The sequence below is a fragment of the Scardinius erythrophthalmus genome (assembly GCF_964197995.2).
Source record: "Scardinius erythrophthalmus genome assembly, chromosome: 17".
Lineage (NCBI taxonomy): Eukaryota > Metazoa > Chordata > Actinopteri > Cypriniformes > Leuciscidae > Scardinius > Scardinius erythrophthalmus.
The window spans coordinates 34340261-34361413 of record NC_138237.1 but is presented as its reverse complement, the minus strand read 5'-3'; positions in this window follow the sequence as shown (position 1 = coordinate 34361413).

Below are 21153 nucleotides of genomic sequence, written 5' to 3'. Positions count from 1 at the left end.
CGTATATCTATGATTTGTCATGCATTAATACGTGAAACTTTATTTCAGCCACTCCTAAACACTAGTTTAACTATTGTCTCGTCAGATCCCTTGGTATGCAAATAAAAATTAAATGAACATACAATAATGTACATGACTCAAGCATTATTGTTCCTTATTGCTAAAATAATTCTTAAAGGAACAAGCAGACTTTTTGAGACTTTAGCTTATTCACCGTATCCCCCCGAGTTAGATAAGTCCATACAGACACTTCTCATCAGCAAATCACTCCGCCCAAGTAGCGGTGCTTCGCCTTCGAGAATATAGTTCCCAGTATGTATACGGTTAGAAGATGGCTGTGCCTCATGTGACCTTGTTATTTGTACACGCTGTGACTATACAAATCACAACATGTAAATAGGAAAATGTTGGTGTTATTTTGTCTCTTATTGGGAGCAGTATGCTAGCTGGAGCTGTTTACCTCCAGTATTTGTGCTAAGCTAGGCTAGCGGTGGGTGCTTCAGACAGAGTTACGGCTCGCACGGAGATGAGAAGGGTATGTATGGACTTATTTAACTCTGGGGGATACGGTGAATAAGCTAAAGTCTCAAAAAGTCAGCGTGTTCCTTTAAAGCTTTGAGCTTTTGTTTTTCAGAGAGTTTTCAAGCTGCACAGCACAAAGCCCTAATCAATAAAGGTTATAGCCTTCAGTTTTAAAAGCAACGCACATATTGGCAGATTTCACACCACTTCACTGAATAAAACTATATAGGATCTTGCAGAATGAGCTTCTTTAATCTGCTCAGATTACAGGAATGTTACTTCTACTGTTGCAAAAAGGGTAACATGCAAGTTGCTTATACTGTACATTTTGGTCTATGGAGTCTATGGTCAAATTCTTTTTTTGCTTTATTTGCTATAAATATACATCTTTAATTTGCTGTCTGAATTTTCTATGTGAATGCTATAAAAAAAAAAATCAAAAAAAAAATCAGATAATGACTTCATAGGAGGATAGGGGGTCAACATCCCACTAAGGTTCTCTATATGGTAAAATCTATTAAGTAGTCCCATCCATATTTTTACTTGTGAACTGCCTTTTAGCTTATCTAAGAACTAATGCTACAGTATGTACCAAAAACTGGTACATCCAAATGAAATGTCTGGTCAATAAATTGCAATATTTTGGCTTGACGAAGATATTCATTTTTGGCCTAAATGATTTGCCTACTGTATTGGGGAAGCACAGAAGAAAAACTAGAGTTCGCTTTCTGTCAGTCACTTGTGTCACAACGTTGTGTCGAGACTGACACTAGGAGTCACGCTTGGGAGCCCCAAACACCTCTGACATTTCAGAAAAGGCCAATGAGAATTTGCTTGCCACTCCTCCAGGTATTATTGGATGCTGGTGTGCTCCACTCACTCAGTTTTGTTTTTCGGAGCCTGTAAATGCCTCTCGTATGAGCAGAAGCAACTCTACAATCCGTTAATCTCTCTCCATGCTGCAAGATCTCTCAGCACATTTCAGCGGGATGTCAAGAGATATCGCACAGATAAGTGCAGAGAGTTATCCTGGGTGCTTCGGCGGCAGACTAAAAGAAGCTTTTTTTCAAAAGAGGTACCATTATTTCTGCGGATAATGATTACCTTTCAGCTAGTTTAGGTCTAATTTTTCAGTGAATTTATGCATGAGTTGCATAAGTGGCATCCCATTGCATGTTAAATTTCATTTTTTTATTTTTTATTAAATGGAATGCATTTCAATGTGAAAATAGAAGTGTTTTTAATTGTATTGAATGTTCACTTGTTGAACTGAAACCTGTGCTTGCAAATGATATATTAACGAATAAGTTATATTATATTAAAAAAAGTTTCACATTTAAAAAAGTGTATTTTGTAATTATGCCACATTAAAGGTACAATATGTAAGAATTTTGTATCAAAATATCTAATATATATATTTCTTTCAATTATGTACTTAAATGATCCTAAATGTTTCCAAGAGTTTGTCCTTTGTCACTTGTCTCCTGTCAATGACGTAATATGCGGATATTACGTCATTGACAGGAGACAAGTGACAAAGGTTTCCCTGTTTCCGCTCGTACTGCCATAGTAACCATGGCGACAGATGTGGACAACTGCATAAGTGGCACACTGTTGTTGTTTCGTTCAAACATTATGGACCATGGCAAGTAGACTTTGGGACAAAAGGAGAGATAAAACAAGGATCAATAGCGGCGTGGCATTTTCGAGATGCCGAGAGCTCGACGGCAAACTTCGACTTGACAGAGACCCCGCTCTTGCATGTGCTTTATTAGACAGGTGAGCAAATGTACATAAAACAAATCAATGTTATATTGCTCAACATAATGAAATGTTAGAATATGATCAGTATTGTAAGGGGTTTTACGGTCAAAGACCCAGAACCAGATATGATGAATGAAGACCCAGAGTCAGAATTATAATAAATTAAAGAAAAGATTTACTGAAGATAGTTTGCAGTTTCATCAGCAGAAGTCAGCTTCAAGACTCACACAGGAGTTCGTGGGCCGCCCCGCTTACAGTTACAAAGATCACAGCAGTTATACCCTTCACCATGGTTTAAGCTACGTCCTTGCTTCAGGCTGAATGATTCTCATTGGCTAAGATATAGATAAACAGTAATTTTTCACACATATACAGATAGACTGAAGCATATCTCCATCGATTATGCCGCTGACACTCGGACCCTGAAGTAAGGCACGTCGTGACCTTCCAGTTCTCAGATTTGGGTTGCCGGGCGCCAGCCTGTCCAGAACAACAACTCCAATAATGCCAGTGGTTCCTTAACCTGCAACCTAAAAGACTAGCACACACACACTGACACACAGCTTTTCCAAGGTTGGATTTGGCCAGGCTATAACTATAAACAGGAGAGTCGTCTCAAAACATCAAGATAATGCGTTCTTTCTCTCAAGGAAAGCTACATTTTAGTCTAACTGGAAAGTAAGGTTTTAACTATAGACTTCAGTGACCCCTGTGACTTATAGTCATCAGAGTACCCTAGAAAATCAGATGTATGTATTGACACATGTTGAAGACCTTTCTTAACAAGACAAAACATCTTTCCATATTTCATTTCTGGAAGCCGGGCTAAATGAGCAAGCACTGTTACTGCATTCAGATATCAAATACAGACATTAGAGAATACATGAAAAGAACATTTTCAATAATCACACTGGTAACTTCTATAACAAAGTAAAATCTCATAAGCTTAGAGAAGTCATTCAACTCATGGGACATTTAAAGGAAAATATTGATGAATACCTTGATTATAATCACTAATTACATATACATTGAAACAGCAGTTTATTCCAAAATCCACACACTTCAGTATGTTATTCTAATAATGATCTAGCTTACTGCTAATCTCACATAGCCAACAAATTAACACATAGAACAACATTCTAACTTTCAACACACTCAAATGCAGTTTAGTGTGATAGTGTAGACCAAGTGAAACAGCGTTACATTACCTCACAAGTTTCATTCGTCTAATAAACTGACCTGTGTGAGTAGTAATGCAACACTTCCGGGTAGTTCAGTAGAATGAAATGTCCTTATTCCTTTATATCCGCGGGACTCGCGTGTGGCGCTGATATCTGTCTCTCATTAGCACTCGCGACCGGCTTCATATCACAGTCATGTTAAAAACATCAATGTATTCACTCATCCATAAACATTATTAGATCCATCATTATGACGGCAAGTCCCATCATTCCGCTTATTCAATGCGTCACCAATCTACATCTTTGTTATTGTAAGAGGTTAGCGACCCCTGGTGGCGAAAAAAATTACATATTGTAGCTTTAAAAGTTTTACTTTAAAGTACAATTTAAATAATTATGTTTTAATAATCCTTTGTCTTGCCTTAAAGCAATACACTTATTTTGATTTGTTAACTAACACATTAAAGTAGCCTACTTGATTATAATTTTAACTGTGTATCTGATATTGCATTTAAAGATAATATATTTTACATGTAAGAAATTGCAACATAATCATTACAAATGTTTAATAACAACTATATTAAAATACATGACATACACGTTTCAATAGAAAATGCATTAAAGTATATTTGAGTTTACAATAAATGCTTGTGAGTACATTTGACAGTACACTTTAATCAGAATAAGACAATATACGTCATTATGAAATTACATATAAAGATGTACTTAAGTCATACTAGGCCAAAAACACCCACTTTAGTATAAATTTAAACTAAAATACATATTCATTTAAATGTAAATTAAACGCTGTTAATTGTTCTAAAAACATTACTGTCAGTTTACACTATTATTAAGTATATTATTTATGAATTTTATATTATTCAATTTTATATTATTTTATTATATTATATTTTATATATTTATTATTATTAGCGTTTTAAAAATAGACTAAAGTGTATTTCTATTTTACAAGGGTTAAACTCATAACATTTCAGCTTCCTGTTCTCCTGATCTGGCATCTTCAAACAAACAAATCTCTTGAAATCCCACCTTTCAGTCAATGTGTCGATGAAACGCCAGGTTTGTTCACAATACAATTCAAAATCATCCTTCCCCTACACACAAAAACAAGAGAAAAAAGAGAGATGAATATAAGCCTGTCAGGTTGTTCTTTGCTTTGAAGAAGTGGATTTTCTCAAACCATCCAAGCCAAACTTTATCTAGTTAGGCAGCAAAAGAGTGTACAAAACGTCAACAGTCATGAGCGGGGGTGAACGAGTCTGCAGCTAATGTTTTGACAGGTCTCTGTGATGTCAAAGACTTGTGCTGTGTCAAGGTTCAGAGATGCTTCCACACTATTCGCTTAATTGTTTGTGCTTGACAGGGCAGAGGTGGTCAGATGTGGTGTGGTTGTTTTGTTGGTATTGTGTAGCTCAAAAGCCTCCGGTCTAGTACTCCATAGATGAGACATCATGTTGTTCATTACAGGAAGGCACTGCAAGAAAATATTGGAGGTTACCTTGTCATAGACCTGCATATTTAAACAACAGCTCTGTGTTAAAAAGGTAGGTCATAAAACATGGCTATTACAGAGAAGCAATAATAACTGTTCATTTAACTTACATCAAGTGAAATGGTCCATATCTCACTTATTGTAATATTCTAAACAGTCAAACAACTAAATGAAACAGCAACAATGGCCATTATTGTGATATTTTAGCGCTTCACAGAAGTCTGTGGTGAGCCAAGACTCGGTTTGTTTCACCTTGACAGATCTTTGATTAAACAGCATAAGGTCTGGTCCACAACTCAGCTTAAAACAGTCCAGTTTCCTTTTTCTCCATTAGGAAATTGATTTTAAGTGATAATTTATGAACCTTTAGAGATACTGTAGACCTACTGTGAATTCTGAGGTTGTTAATCGATGGTAAATGCTTTTGCGGAAGCCATCAGCCCTCATTATTTGAACTTATTTTTTAAAATAATTGTGTTTAACAACTGAATTCATGGTGAGACACTACATTACTAATATGTAATAGATTTGGTCTCCCTATCCTGTCAAATTACTTAAATATTTGTATATATGCATATTTTGCAATAATGTAATGTTTCTATAGATATAATCGTCAACTTTAAAGAATAATTTCTCCATTTTCAATTCACTTATGTCATTTGCTCACTAAAGCCATTAAGTACACAGTCTTGGTATACCTTTGTCTTCTTATCTGATTTTCAAATACTTTTTTTGCTTCAAAAAATATGTTTATGATGTGATTCGCTTCGTAGCTGGTTGGCTTGGTTCATGGTTTATAATCTTTTTATTACACGGCTCTGTGGAATACTTGATTCTGATTGGTCAATAGCGCCATCCAGCGGTAAGTTATTCCCAGATAACAACCGCTCAAAACAGAAACACAGGCTCATCCGGGTTACTGAAGTCAGCAGCGCTATACGCCTGCTAGGAACGTTTTTTCTTCGTTGAAGTTTTGCATTTGGTGAGCTAATAAAATATTAAAACTCAGTCGAATCAATATTGCCATCCAGCATCGTGGAATCGCTCTCTCTTGTTTCATACAAATGCAGCTGCTGCCATTTTGTGACTATTGTTTTGTACACAGTTAGATTATGAGATACAAACAGGTTTGATTTTAAAACAGTTTAATCTGAAATCAACATATCTTATCCCCGTAATTATTTATGTGGTGAAATGCTGTTGTATATCATCATCCTGTCGGGGGTTATTTTGAGAGAACCACCGGCTGGATGTACATTATCCCTTACTTAAAATCCCTATGAAAAAAAAAAGAAATCAATGAAAATAATAATAATTTGGAACTAGCATAACTGAAAGCTTGGGTGGGCACTAATCTCTACTTTGGCCCACTCATACAGAAAGAGACCATCTGACTGACATGTAAGACCAATCAGTTTTTTATTAGTAGATGCTATTTAGGGACATGTTTAGATCTCCTCTAAAACCTATCCTATTTAGACCCATTCCTCATGAATATGACATGTTTTTTGTCTCCTATTCATGTCAGTGGTGTTTTTGGTCACTAAAAGACATTTAAAGTGAAGACTTTTCAAAACGCTGTTTTCGGGTGATGTGTGAAGATTTTCTAATATGGAGACATCATGAAATATTTGCATGTGGTAACTGCTGTTTATAGATATCGTGCTTGATCTGGAATTTGTGAGCCATTTGTGAGCAAACACTGATTATTTCATTTTGATTGGCTGTCACAGTTGTCCTCAGTGTGAAAAGATGGATCTCAAAATCATACAGTCACAGCTGAAAAGGGTTCAAATATGCAAAAGATTCTTGAAAACCAAAGAATTTGCGGGACATGGATGATTTTTTTGAAGAACATTGGGCAGTTTAACTGCTCAGAACAAACAAGGGACTCAAGAACAACCATCACAGAAAAAAAAACAAAAAAAAAAAACATTGATCACCTAGGGATTGACACACAGTATTAATGGAGGGACAGAGAGCACTCAGATTTCATAAAAAAATATCTTCATTTGTGTTCTGAAGATGAACAAAAGTCTTACGGGTTTGGAACGACATGAGGGTGAGTAATTGATGACAGAATTTTCATTTTTGGTTGAACTAACCCTTTAAAACTAAGTTAACTCACTATAGCCATCATACCTTCACAATTGAGTTCTATGCTGCTAATTAATTGACTGGTCTTTTCATCTGCTAATACACAGCCTTGAAAAACACGAAATTGCTTCTCCAGCTTAGCACATGGTACCACAAAAAGGAAACCCAAAAAGTGTCCAATCAATTTGTAGTCCTACCAGGTAATGTAGGCAATGACGTCCCTACATTTCCTGCCTTCTACCCCATTACACTTACATAATATTTGGAATATAATTTTGCTTTAGTGCAGAACAACCCAAATTGGCCTATTTTTGGTATGTCCCTAGGCAGTTAGGTAGCTTAAATTAACTAGCTACAATTTAAGTATTAAAATTCACACTGATCTAAGCGAGTATTTTCTGCAGGCATTTACCAGCTTTCTGCTGTATTTTGTTTCCAACATTTGTTTGAATTTAAGTACAATTAATTCAGTAATGTTTGCACTGATAAAAGTATTTCCATATATCCTTCCCTGACATTGCTGTACTGTATAAGTTTATGAGCTTCAGAAAGAGAGGTTGGGGTGGACTAACACATTTCCCAGCACTGATGTGAGCAGCTAGACACCATCGTAGCCTTCTAAAGGCCCTTTTTATTTCAGCATAGAGCAGCGTGACTAGCATTTACTTAATGAGAGCCCTGCAGCTGGAGTTCCAGTCATTAAATGGAATGACAACCCCCTACTCTGAACACACAAAGCTCTCCTGCCTCGCTTCCTTTTGTGAAGACAATTAACGTAAACTGCAGCCATGTGTGCTATTGTGTACAACACAATTTCATTATTCATTCATTTATTTGTTTAGGAATTTATGCCTACTTTAGTCATTGGAGCGCAAGAGTGTAAACCAGCACTAAATGGTGAATGCTGTTAGATTTTAGATTATCACACTTCACTAAGATTACATTTTTTTACCCATAAAGTTCTCCAGAGACAGTATTTAAAAGTTTTAATTGCCTGTTTCTTTCTTCCTCAACTAAGATTTAAGAAGTCTGCTGGTCATTTCCTTTCGCCATGGAGACATGGAGATCAGGTAGCCTTTGCCTCTGGCTGGTCTTGTTATATTGGTGGGTCATCATGAGCCTAATTACTGTTGAGTCTAAATGACTCCATTAGTGTTCAACATGAGCTTAAACTTACAGTAACAAATGTTTAACGGATCAGCTATGTTTAGTTCTGTATAACTCTGATTAAGCTCAGTTTAGAATGTTGTGGTTTAACATATTAATTAGTCACAGACATCTATTAAATGTAATAAACAGCAGTTTTGTGATGAAGACCAGAGTGGCCCTGTCCCAAATGCAAAAGTGCGCATCGAGGGCGCATATCGACCGCAAAGAGGGGAGCACCCTTCTGAAACCTAAAATGACAAATGGGACACCCTACATACTCATAGACTTAACGGACACGCTGACACGGCAGCCATTGTAAGTCCACAAGCCTGAAAGTGCATATGAAGTGTGCCATTTGGGACAGGGGTCATGAAGTCATAGACAAGTCCATGGGTTTTTTTCAAGTTGTGAAATGTCACACAATTAACCAATCAGAAATTGTATTTTGGACCAATGATATCTCACTGTGCAGGGCAATAGGCCTATTTCACAAAATGGCGACCGAGACCGGAAGTAGGGTAACGATACTTCCGGTCGCGCCGCCGCCCGCTACGATCGCCATTCATTCTCAAAATGGACTGTGAACAGCTTGTTTTCTCTGTCATTAATATATCTGACAAAAGTAAGAATAGCAGATGTTGTCCGTTTTGTTGATAGTTTTCATGGAGCTGTGACAAGATCGAAATTGGACAAAGGTTACAAATTATTCTTGACGTTTGCTTACATATATAAAAAAAAGTTCCATTCATTTAAATGGCATGGCACTTGATGACTAAGCTCACACTTACTATAGCTAAACAAAATAAATAAATAAATAGAAATGATGTCTGATTGTAGGCTATGTTTGAAATCTAGTGGCTTTTGTTAAAATTTCATGTTATTACGTTTGTCCCGGAGATTGCAGCAATCTTCCACTAGTGACTAGATTATGGCTCATTTTTCATGTTACCACCATGAATGAAACTAAGAATTGTACACCTTTACAGTGAATTTGACCTAACGTTGGTAGGGTCTAATAATGAAATTAAGGCAAATAATAAAAAAAATGGTTAGACTAAAAACATGAATGAAGTGAGTGATATTACATGTTTTAAAAAATCATGATGTTACAAAATCACATTTTACTGTTGGGTCCCCTTATGAAAAGAAAATATATTTCCCTATATGTGAATGATCAATATATTGAATGGTTTAACAGTATATTTGAAAATATACAGAATAATATATTGTGTTAATATTACAATAGTGAATAATACATAAAGAATTTTCATATATTTAAAAATGTGAGACATATATTTACTAATATATCATAATGTATGTAATTTTATATTCAGTAATACACTTCATAATATACAGGGATTAAAGCTCTCAGTCGCTACGAGAGTATACGACGGATTTCCGTCAATATCAGCGTTCCCCCATGTCCTTATATCTTAAATTCACTGTTCATAATTTTAATGCTGTAAATATGCTTACATTTCTCAAATAGTGTAATAAATGTCTTAATTTTAGTTTGAATGGGAAAGACGAGGTGATTCACCCTGCTTAGGGGGATGTGATCAAAGCCTGGAGTGGAGCAAAAGCATGTTCCTCTCTCCACTCTTAGCGTTGTGTTATCACTCCGCTCCTGATCCACTCCGGGTTTTCAAGTCCCGCTCACGGAAAAACTGCTCCGTGTTCACTCATTTTTAATAAAGTTACAGAAAACAACTTCTACAAACAATTTTAATTTGCCAATAGTTAATAATAATAAATAAAAGTGCATGACGTGGAAATCAGATAACAATCAAGTGCAATATAAACATGTTTTTGTCAGGGCATCACTCCCGAACCGGCATCAACACTCCATTTTCAACATATGCTTCCTCCTCCACACCACAGACACGTCTTTTTGTCGTCTGTGTCTGGCCTGATTTAACTTCTCCCCCAGTTGTTCCATGAAAACCTGCAAAGCACGGCCTGCGGTGTAAGATATCTACGACCGGACTCTCGTAGACTCGTAAGTTACACGGACTTCATCCTCCGTGAAGTGCTTAACACACAAAAAAGTGCCCCTCTTCTCTCGGTATAGCCCAAATCCAGCGCTTTTTCAACATTTCGTCAAAAGGAAAGCTGTGCAATAATAAATACGGTTGTTTCTTCTATGAGTGCAAACATAAAAAGGTACGCAACAGGACCTGGCCGCTTTTAGTCTCCGCATTTGTCCTCCGACTGCTACTGCTAGTGCTTTCACCGGAAAAGAGTTTACCCTACTTCCGGTATCGGCGGCCATTTTTGTGAAATAGGCCTATCAAGAATGACACGCATACTCAAACTTGTCACTTATTGAGTTTGGCAAGAGCGCCACCTGTGCGCTGCACCGGTCTCCTATCTCTCACGGAGGAGCTTTGGAAGCATAAAAGGAGGAGCGACGACAGTGAAGGAGGAGAGAGGACTAGGCCTGGACTTTTACCTTATGTTTTGTTTATGTGTGTGCTTTACTTTTGTTCCCACCTCCTTCTTCCCTGAATTACTAACCTTGTTACACTGAGGTTGTAGCTAAATAGGATAAAACGGCGTGGAAGAGATACATAGAGTAATATAAGGTCCAAGTTGGAGAAAACTGTAGAACGATCAAACTTATATTAAAAAAGTACAAATATTTCTTTTCGCTGCTGATGACAACTGAAAATTATAATTTGATTGTATAGTATTTTCTCTGCCTTATAGTAAACATTAGTGAGTTATTACATCATTAGAGTAATGGCCAGAAACTGCTCAGTCATTGTTGAAATGGTAATGACATGCAAATCAATATTCAAGGCATGTTGTGGATAATGTTTATGATACTTTTTCATATTGATTCATGTGCTCCTTGGAGCTTGATGGTCATAATCATAATCAGTCATTTCAGCCCTCATTCAGAAAAAAAAAAAATCTGTTTGGAAAGACATGAAAATGAGTAAATGACAAAATGTTCTTCTTGTTTCTGGAATGAACAATTTGTTCAATATTTCTCCTGAAAAGCAGCCTCAGTTTTTATTTATTCACTTGAAAATGTAATGTATGTTTCCATCAAAAAGTATAAAGAAAATAGCAGAATATTGTTAACAAAAAGGGGCCAAAGTTTTTTTGTTTTGTTTTGTTTTTGTGAAAATTATGAATTTTAATTACCTTATAATAGTTTTTAATTTGGATGTAATATTTAATATTCATTATTCTTCAGAAAAAGCAGCATAAAGCTGAAAGAAAATGTCCCTTCCGAGGGAACTTCGACACTGCATCATGCTGTAGATGCTTTTGGAACGCCTCCAGCCTGAGTCTGTGTCTGAGGGTGTTTTCAGACCTGTAGATCGTTTGTTTTGTTCCATGGGGATCGAAGATGGAGTTAGTAGAGGAGTCTGAGATGGGTGTGTCACAGGTCGGGGCGAGCGCCAGTGGGCCGCCCGCCCCTGGCTTGCGTACCACCCCTGAGGAGCTGACCGTGAACACGAAGGGAGGCGGACACAGAATTCAAAATAAATACATTCTTTATTGAATAATAAAAACAATCTTAAAAGTCTCTTCAACATTCTCTGTTTCAGAGCTCAGATAGAGAGAGGAATGAACAGTTCACAGCTAGTGTTGCTTTCGTCAACGAAAATTATGACGAAATATTGTCGTCAACGAACCTTTATCACCTGATGAAAACGAGACGAGACGCAACGTAAATGCTGGTCATGTGACGATGACTAAAATAAACGTATAATGCAATATTGTTGACGAATAAAAACGAGACTAAATGTGGTTTACAAAATAAAAACTATGCTAAAATGTCTCTTAATTTTCGTTGACCAAAATGAGACGAGACGAAATGTTAACATCACGACGAATGAGAGAGTTGTGCGTGAACCCACAGCTTTGTCGGATTTAAATTCTGGTTTGCGATCTGGTCACCTGATTATCAGCGAATTTAACAATATTATTCCATTAGTTATTCCATTAAAATGTCTCATTGACAATATTTGACACATTCATAATCATTACTTGCCGGTTCTTTGTGACAGCTGTTATGTGTGTTATTGGCAGCGTCACCCTTGGGTTACATGAACGCGTCACCGCATCAGCACCGAAAACATGGAGATTCTATTTTAGAGAATAATCGCACAACCTATTGGATATTCTATAATTAAATAAACTAATCGAATATTCAAAAATCGTGACTCATCCCTGCATGGAATCTCTTGTTTCTTTTCCCAAATCTTCACTCACGTCTCATCCATTTTCTAAGGGGATTATAAACGTTTCTTCATTGGTTCGCTTTTAATTAGGCCTATTATATTTTAAAAAACGCTGTAGGACAGATAGCCTACATTTGTATTTGCATGTCAAATTATTTTAACACAGTTTGTGCTTGTTATTATACATGGTAAGGCACGTCAAGTTTAGTTGTAAAGCGTTTCACTTTCTCTGGCAGCGCAATCTCAAACATAGCCTAAATATCTCACCCTTGTGGAAGATAAAATTCGCTCTTCAGACCAATTTACATCAAGTAGAAGACATGAAGATATCAGAAAAGAGATCGATGGTCTCTTTCCTGCTCGTGTCCCACATCCCTCTCAAAGCGCAGAGTGGTAGGCTATATCAAGCGTCTTTGTGTGGAAATATAAAACGAGTTTTATTTTTTTAAACAAACCCCCCAACCACCGCCGCTAGTTGGTCCATTACCACCGCGGTGGTAAAAAAACTGCCACCATCACAGCCCTATAATAAGATAACCTTGTTTGAAATACTATATTGACTGGGTTAAATAGAATTGCATTACTAAAAAGAGACTAAAATACAATTTTCATTGACTAAAACTAGACTAAAATGTCATCAGTTTTCGTCGACTAAAACTAGACTAAAATGTCATCAGTTTTCGTCGACTAAAACTTGACTAGACTAAAAAGAGTATGAACGTGACTAAAACTAATAACAACTAAAATTACAGCTTGACACAAAGACTAGACTAAAACTAAAATTAAAACAGGCCGCGAAAAACAACACTATTCACAGCTTCCGCGTTCTCTTCTTCAGCGTTCTCTTCAGCATTCTCTTCTTCAGCGTTCTCTTCTTCGGGGCTCAGACAAAGAGAGATATGAACATAACATGGACGTACCTCAACAGTTTCAGACAGAGAGAGGAATGAACATAATTCACAGCTTCCGTGTCCTCTTCTTCAGCATTCTCTTCTTCGGGGCTCGGACAGAGAGAGATATGAACATAAATGAATGTATCTCAGCAGCTTCAGCATTCTCCTTCAACAGGGCTCAGGCGGGGAGAGGAATAAACAGCTGTGACTGCGAGTGAACAGCAGAAATACAATTTCCACACTCGTATATTCACCAACACACTGCAAGGTTTCACTTGTGCTCATTTCCACAATAAAACTGCAATTCAACAGACTCACGGTGCACCCAAGGCTTACACCCGCAATCCAGCCAAAGTCTTGGCTCTCTCTCTCTCTCTCTCACTCTCTCACCTGCTGTGTGCGCGTCCCTTCCGCTCTTCTTTCCTCACACCAAAATGCCTCTTTATAGAGCTGGTAAGTCCCACCCATCCGTAAAACCCCAAGTGGACCTCTAGGTTAAAAAATCGTCAATGCAAGTGAATGGGAGAAAATAATTATTTTCTGGTCCCGTTTGAATTGTGCCATAAATGTGAACATATGTTGTCCGTGAATTTTTTGTATAATTTTTCATGTTACGAGTTTGACAGTATATGGTATGATTCTTCGTCTAGCAGTTGTGGAAAAGACATAACGAGAAAGACTACATGTCGCCTATGTGACGTCACCCCATAAAGTTGACTTACCCGTGGTTTTCGCCAACCTCAACAATTTTGTCCTCTGAAAGATGGCGGTGAAGTGCACCAAAGACACAGCCATGTTTAGCGGGATCCGTGAGCTAGTGTCGGTGTGCGAGTGGTGGTGACGTTTCAAACGCGTCGAAAGCAGCGAAGAGTTGTAGTCCACAAAGTGCTCTCACACAAAGTCTAACCGTATCAAACTTCTACCCGCTAAATTGTAGCATTCTTTACACGAAAAATTATATTAAAAATTCACAGACAACATATGTTCACATTCATGGCACAATTCAAACGGGACCAGAAAATAATTATTTTCTCCCATTCACTTGCATTGACGATTTTTCAACCTAGAGGTCCAGTGGAGTTAGCGGAAGGGCCGGGACTTACCAGCTCTATATCCATTATTAAGACACGTGTCCCAATCTTTGATCGCCTCCCTCATCTCTCGCAGCTGACACTCGTTTCTTCCTTCATTACCCCGCGATCGGCCATCACATGTAAAACCGGAACCGGCCCAGTGTCCCACCGGAAATGGTCCGACGGGGAAACACCCACTAAAAAAAAAAGGTTACGCCCTGTCTTTTCGTCACTCCGTGACAGGTGTTCTTCTTTCTCTTGCTCTTTTGAGGGTCCCATTCTAGATTTGGAAGCTTGCTCTACGATTTCTTCCAATCCGGATAAAGACCTACTTTCAGCCGCATCTGGTTCTGAACCGGGTATTATTTAAAGAAGCCGGCCTTGCCCTCTATGGCCATTTTGGGGATTAAGGAAAGGGAAAAGACCTTCCTGCAGGACGCCCTGATATCGTTGTCTAGCCTGTTCATTGATGCAGTTAATGGTGTTGTGGCTGCTTGTGTCACAATCCCCCTCGTCACCCATAAGGACTGGTGGCTCAGGTGGTACACACAATCTCAGCCGTCCGGGGTGAGGGCAGATCCAAGGTCTGTCATCGCCTCTCAAGTGGCAAAAAAAGAAGTCCTGGCACATTCTAGGTTTTGAAGGTGACCCCCTCTTGGGAGAAAAAGTGTAGCGCCACAAAATCGTGTTCTCTCTCACTCACAACACCTCTGTGAGGTCGTTCTGCATCGCTTGAACTCTGCAGACATACAGGTTCAAGATGCTAACGCTGAAACTGATCGTGTCTCAAATTCAATCTCAGGATTGATTTGTCATGGTAGATCTGAAGGACGCATATTTTCATATAAATCGAGCTAAGGCCTGAGTAATGGAAACTCCACCCACAGGTGATGGTATGATGATATGGTGACAGCTGAGGTACGGCAGCGTGGAAGTGGATTTGTTCATCTCGAAATCCAGGTCGACCCACTGTCCCCTCTGGTTCGCCCTCACACCTCCAGCTTCATCAGGGCTGGATTCCATGGTGCAGATGTGGCAGAGGCTGCTGTACACCTTCCCCCTGATCACTCTGCTCACGGGAGTTCTAGTGCTGTTTTTTTAGGACCGTTTTCGAACCTAGTGTCTCTCCAGGAAGGCTCCATTGGGAGATTCCGACCATAAAGGACCTTCTGTCTCAGATACAGGGGTTTGGAAACTTTGGGTCTGGCCCCTGAGGGGTACCTGCTCATAGCCAGTGCTTCAACCGAGGTTGTTGAGAGCGTTTTAGATGCTAGAGCTCCATCATAATTTATGTCTAGTCAGGGCCCTTAGGATTTACGCTCACTGCTCAGACCGCTGATCTGAACTTTTCGGTATCGCACTGGCTTACTGATGCAATTTGCTTATGTCTATGAGGCATGCGGTATCACTTCGCCTCTAAGCATTAGAGCCATTTCTCAATCCTGTACCTGGAGATCTACCTTTCTGCAAAGTTCAGCTCTAACCATGATCAAACACAACTGAACCAGCTAATTAAGGTCTTCAGGAACTCTTGATAATTACAGACAGGTGTGCTGGATCAGAATTGGATCTGAACTCTGCAGGTAGATAGATCTCAAGGAACAGGATTGGCAACCCTTACTCTAAGGAGTTTTCGAAAGGGGCGATCCTGCAAGATGTTTATGCTGTGGCAGACTGGTCCTCTCCACACACATTCATAAGGTTTTATTGTGTCGGAATGGATTCAACCCCAGGCTTTTTCATGTCATCTTGGGTTAATCCATTACGACCTTATTTTGCAGGCTTTTTTTCACTAATGCGGTGTGGTTATTAACGTTCCCATAGTCTCAACAATATGACACAGCACCTTGTTCCCTTCTCAGAAGCAGGTTACATATGTAATCCCAGACATTAATGATTTTCAAGGTAAGATTTTAAAGTTTTACCCAATCAAAGCATCACTAGTGACAAATAAAGGAATTTAGGTTACTTTTTGACAGGATTTAAGAGGTTTCTGTATACTTGGACTCCACGCAAGTAACTCTGCCACAGTAAAACTGAGTAAAAGTAAAAATTGCCAAATGAATTTTGAGAGCATCACATGAGAATAACTATTAGATATGTTTGATAATTATTTAAACCATTTAAATGAATTTAGAATGAATGTAGCTTTAAACACATCAAAATTGTATATTCCCCATTCAGTCTGAAGCACTGGAACTTTTCTCAGTGTGCACAATGTGTCGCTCTTTAGAATATATGAATAGAAAAATCTAGACCCTGTTCACCCATGCATGGGTAAAGAATGATAAAGCAGGCACATTTTCCAAACATCTATTGTGTATGTGTGGGGTAGTACTTTGTACTGGAGTAGACGACAGCACGGCTACTGTGAAACTAATTATATGATCCTTTATTGAACTCAAATGAGTATGCCTGATGACAATGGCATTTATTACAGTTCCACTCTATATTGTCTGAAATAGTTGAAGTTTCTTCATTCCCATGTGTGTCACGTAATCGTTAGTGGAGGCGTCCAAATTGATTGATTAATGGATTCATGAAACATGTACTTCTGCAACGCCATGAAACTTGAACAGGAAGTGAGTATTGCATTCTTCAGAACAGCCTGCTTTTACTGCTAAATTGCTATTAATTAACTTAGAAAGATTTGAGTTCATTTGAACTTTCTAAATTAAATAGTATTAACTTAATTCAGTAAAGTTTAAGCTACATAATGTATTTAAGCTTATAGTTATTTAATAGTAATCCTCTTCTACACGATTTACTACATCCCTTCTGTCATTTGTTTGATAGTTTCTACTTTTTACCAATGTCTTTAGGATAATTTATAATTATTTTAAAAGTGTCCACTTTCAGGTTTTGGTTCACATCTTTTTCCTATGAAATCTTTACAGATTTTTAATAAAGTAAACGTAGGAATAACTTGTATATTGTTATTAATATTTCAAGATGAATACTTACTGGACTGAAACAACTTAGGTTTACTTGATTTTTAGAAAAATCATGTTAAAATGTGATTATCAAATATGGTACATCAGGCTTTTAAGAAACATTATTTACATCTCTCAATCACTATTGTATTGTTCACAAAACTATAGAGGTTTGATCAAAACTAAAATATTAAATTAATTTTACTAAGACATTATTGATAGTGATAACTGATGAAGTAGTCTGCTATTCTGTTACAAAGATCTCATTGATTTACATTACAGGCTATCGGAATTTTTATCTTACTTTTTGGCAATATAAATATCAGCAAATGCATTAAATCACATATTTTTGCCCAGTTTGGGCCTCTGAAGAAAATTGAGTTAATTTACCTGCACAAATGTATCCATGTTCATTCTTGTTTATATTGATACATTATATTTGGTGTATAATACCGTTCAAAAGTTTGTGATCAAAATACAGTAAAAACAGTAATATTGTGAAATATTATTACAATTTAAAATAACTGTTCTCAATGTGAATATATTGTAAAATGTGTTGCATCTGTGTTGCAAAGCTGAATATTCAGCATCATTACTCCAGTCTTCAGTGTCACATGATCCCATGAAACCATTCTAATATGCTGATTTGCTGCTTAAGAAACATTTATTATTGAAACATGAAAAAACTATGGAATTTCAGCAACATTTTTAGCAGGAGACAGCTCACAACCCGAGACCATGGAGAATTTTGAATAACAGGTAAGCCAACACATAAATAAACAATTATAAGCTACAAAAATATTATGTCCATGCATACAGGTTTATTTTAGTTGTTATAGCAGGTGATGTATTCAACAAATGATAATAAGAACCAGTTTTAAAGCATCACAAGGTACAAAAGAAGAGCACAAGGCACTGAAATCAGTGTAGACAAAGGTTGCTCTGCTGTGTCCTAATGTTACACGAAATGCTTCATTTAATCATGGAAGTTTGCAAATTACATTTACATTCATGCATATAGCAGACACTTTTATCCAAAGCGACTTAAAGAGTGTTTCACAAAACATGCCAATAAAAACATTATAATTTGTTACAAAATGGCAAACACTTGTAGTTTAGGCATAAATTAATGCAACGCTGAAACTATATGGATTATTTTATAAAGTTACCTTAATGAAATAATCCATTAAACGTTCTGAAACAAATACATGAACTAAAATGCTCAGTTGCATACACAGTTGCATGTCTGGGAATCTCATGAATATTCATGTTTGCTCCGCCCACGGAAACCGAGAATCTCTGAAACGGAAAATCACATAACATCTGAGCAACCGTGACATGTTCAGGTGAGTGACATCTGTACACAATTTCCTGCGAAAACAATCTCGCTAGGTCTAAAATATAAACACTTATACGCAATAGGCTTACCATTGTGAATCAGGGTAAGACAAAAAGACGTTTTGGAAGAAGGATTATGTATTTGACTTGTTGAAATTTTCTTAAAAAGTTACTAGTGTACCTTTAGATTGCTCAGATGAATAGATGAGAAATTGATGTTAGTACAGAGCACAGAGTGAAAGCTGCAGTTCAGAGATGTGAAGCAGCGCACTGTTTCTATATGTAGCTTGTATCTTCCCTTTTGTCTCCTGCTGTGTTTCACTGCAGAGCTTGTGTGTGTGGTCAACCGTTCTGTTTCTAGAGTAGTGAAGCCAGGCCTTATTAATGCTGTCCTGAAATACTTCACTGCCTCCAGTCCAACATTTTATAACACCCACATTCTCCATGCCATAATCTCATTCATAAACCATTCATTTTTGTCTTGATGCCTTACATGACAATACACAACATAAATCATGGTGTTGCAGTCTTTTAAACGAGGCATTCCAGAGGTTAATGTGCACTAATTGTGGAACAGTTGGCCATGATATGTACTTTGAGCCTGTCAAGCAGCAGGGTTTCTTTGCAGAAGTTTCACCTGAACTTCACTGTTCTATTCACTTTGTAATCCTAATCATTGAGGTGCTTTCAGATATATGGAGGGTGATATCAGTAGAGACAGGCTATACGAGATAGAGTGGATCTTTTCCTCAATTTGATCGGGAGAAGAAGCGGTGTGTAACAAATTGTTTCATCATCTAAAAACTGCCCCGTTGCACCCCCACACTTTCCCCCAGTCTAATCCATTTTCCCTTTTCCTCATCGCTCATATATTCTGCTTAGTGAGGTTTGAAATCCAATGGAAAGCTGAGCATCCCACACCATGGATGTATTTGGGTCAATGTTCAATTATCCAAAATACATTAAAATGCAATTCATATAGACAATTATCATTTGAAACCAACAATTAAACAAAAAAACATTGCATTAGTATCATTAATATTTGAAAAAAAAAAAAGTTTTTTTTTTCATGTAACATGCAGGAAGCCATTTTGAAAGAAAACAGGAAATGATATTGCAAAGATGACAACTGCAGACCCACATGATTGTGTATGAAAGAATATTTGTAAAAGTAACAATTTTTTTAATTAAAAAGCTAAGTTAGCTCAAATCAAATGGAGTAATCCAATAAATAATGATTTTTTAACTAGAAAAAATGCGTTTGAAAAACAAATATGCGGACACTCAAGTGTATTCAAAGTGTAAGGGAAATAATTTACTACTTTTTATTTGATGGTGTCACGGACACACCAGGCTCATCAGTCACCATACTGTCTAAGTAGGCGCTACATTTCAATTTGAATTTACTTTGCAACCGTTAAAAAAGTATGTTAAATGAATATGAATATGAATATGACTGAAATCCGGACGTACTACCAAAGCCGCTTGAAGGCAAGCCTGCAACCTTAGCCGTAAAAAGCGTAATGCCTGCTAACGCTACGGTACACAGGGAAGGAGACAAGAGGCTGTTTTTTAATGAATGCCAATGGAGGAGAGGCTTCACTACACTAAATAAACCGCTTTTGTGAGGAAACAGCCCAACGGCTAACCTTCAACATGTTTGCTCTTAAACATTCGTTTTGGATTGATCTATGTTTAGTCTACAATAAAAAAAAATGCTGTTTTATAAGAGAAGTCACAGATAAGGTATGCACTTCTCATTAGTTTCTATGGGATCCACAAAAGTGATTGACTGTCGCACAACTCTGTAATGTGATTGGTTATCAAGGCACATGTGATCCAATTTAGCCATTACGCTTTTTTTCCAATGGTAGAGCCACGGACCGTCGTATCTCCCAATAATAAGACCATCTCTGGTACTACATCTGCCATGTTGTTACTGTCACTTGACCTACTAGCGTCAGTTGTCATTAATTACAAAAAAAAAGTTGCTTCACTGTCATTCATAAATCCTCTCCCGTGGCCTCATGGGATTGTAAAATGTTCATCAAATGCGCACCTCAGAATCTCGGTGGAAGTAGTAGGTCATCCGGGGACTTTTCGCCTAAAGGTTCAGACATACTGAATACGTACTGTTTTTCGCATTCTATGTAGTTGGGAAGTTTTCGTTTTCGGACCCAGCATTCAGCGTTCCCTCTCAATACTAAGCACCTGCACCTGCACCTGTCTCTAAACAGCACCGCACTCAGAACTGTATAAGAGAACACAACTTTCAGTCACTCTTTGTTTGGCTTTGCTAATGGATACAGACTCCTACCTGCTTCAACCCTCCAGAAATCTCCTGCGATGCCTAAGTGATGGGAAACCGAGGCTTTCTGAACCGTTTAAGGCTTTATATTGTGTAGAAAAACGGTTCATAACTCGAAGCTTTTAATATCTGTGATATCTGGTGGTCAGACTTGTTTTCTCCACCAAATCTAAAATCATTGCG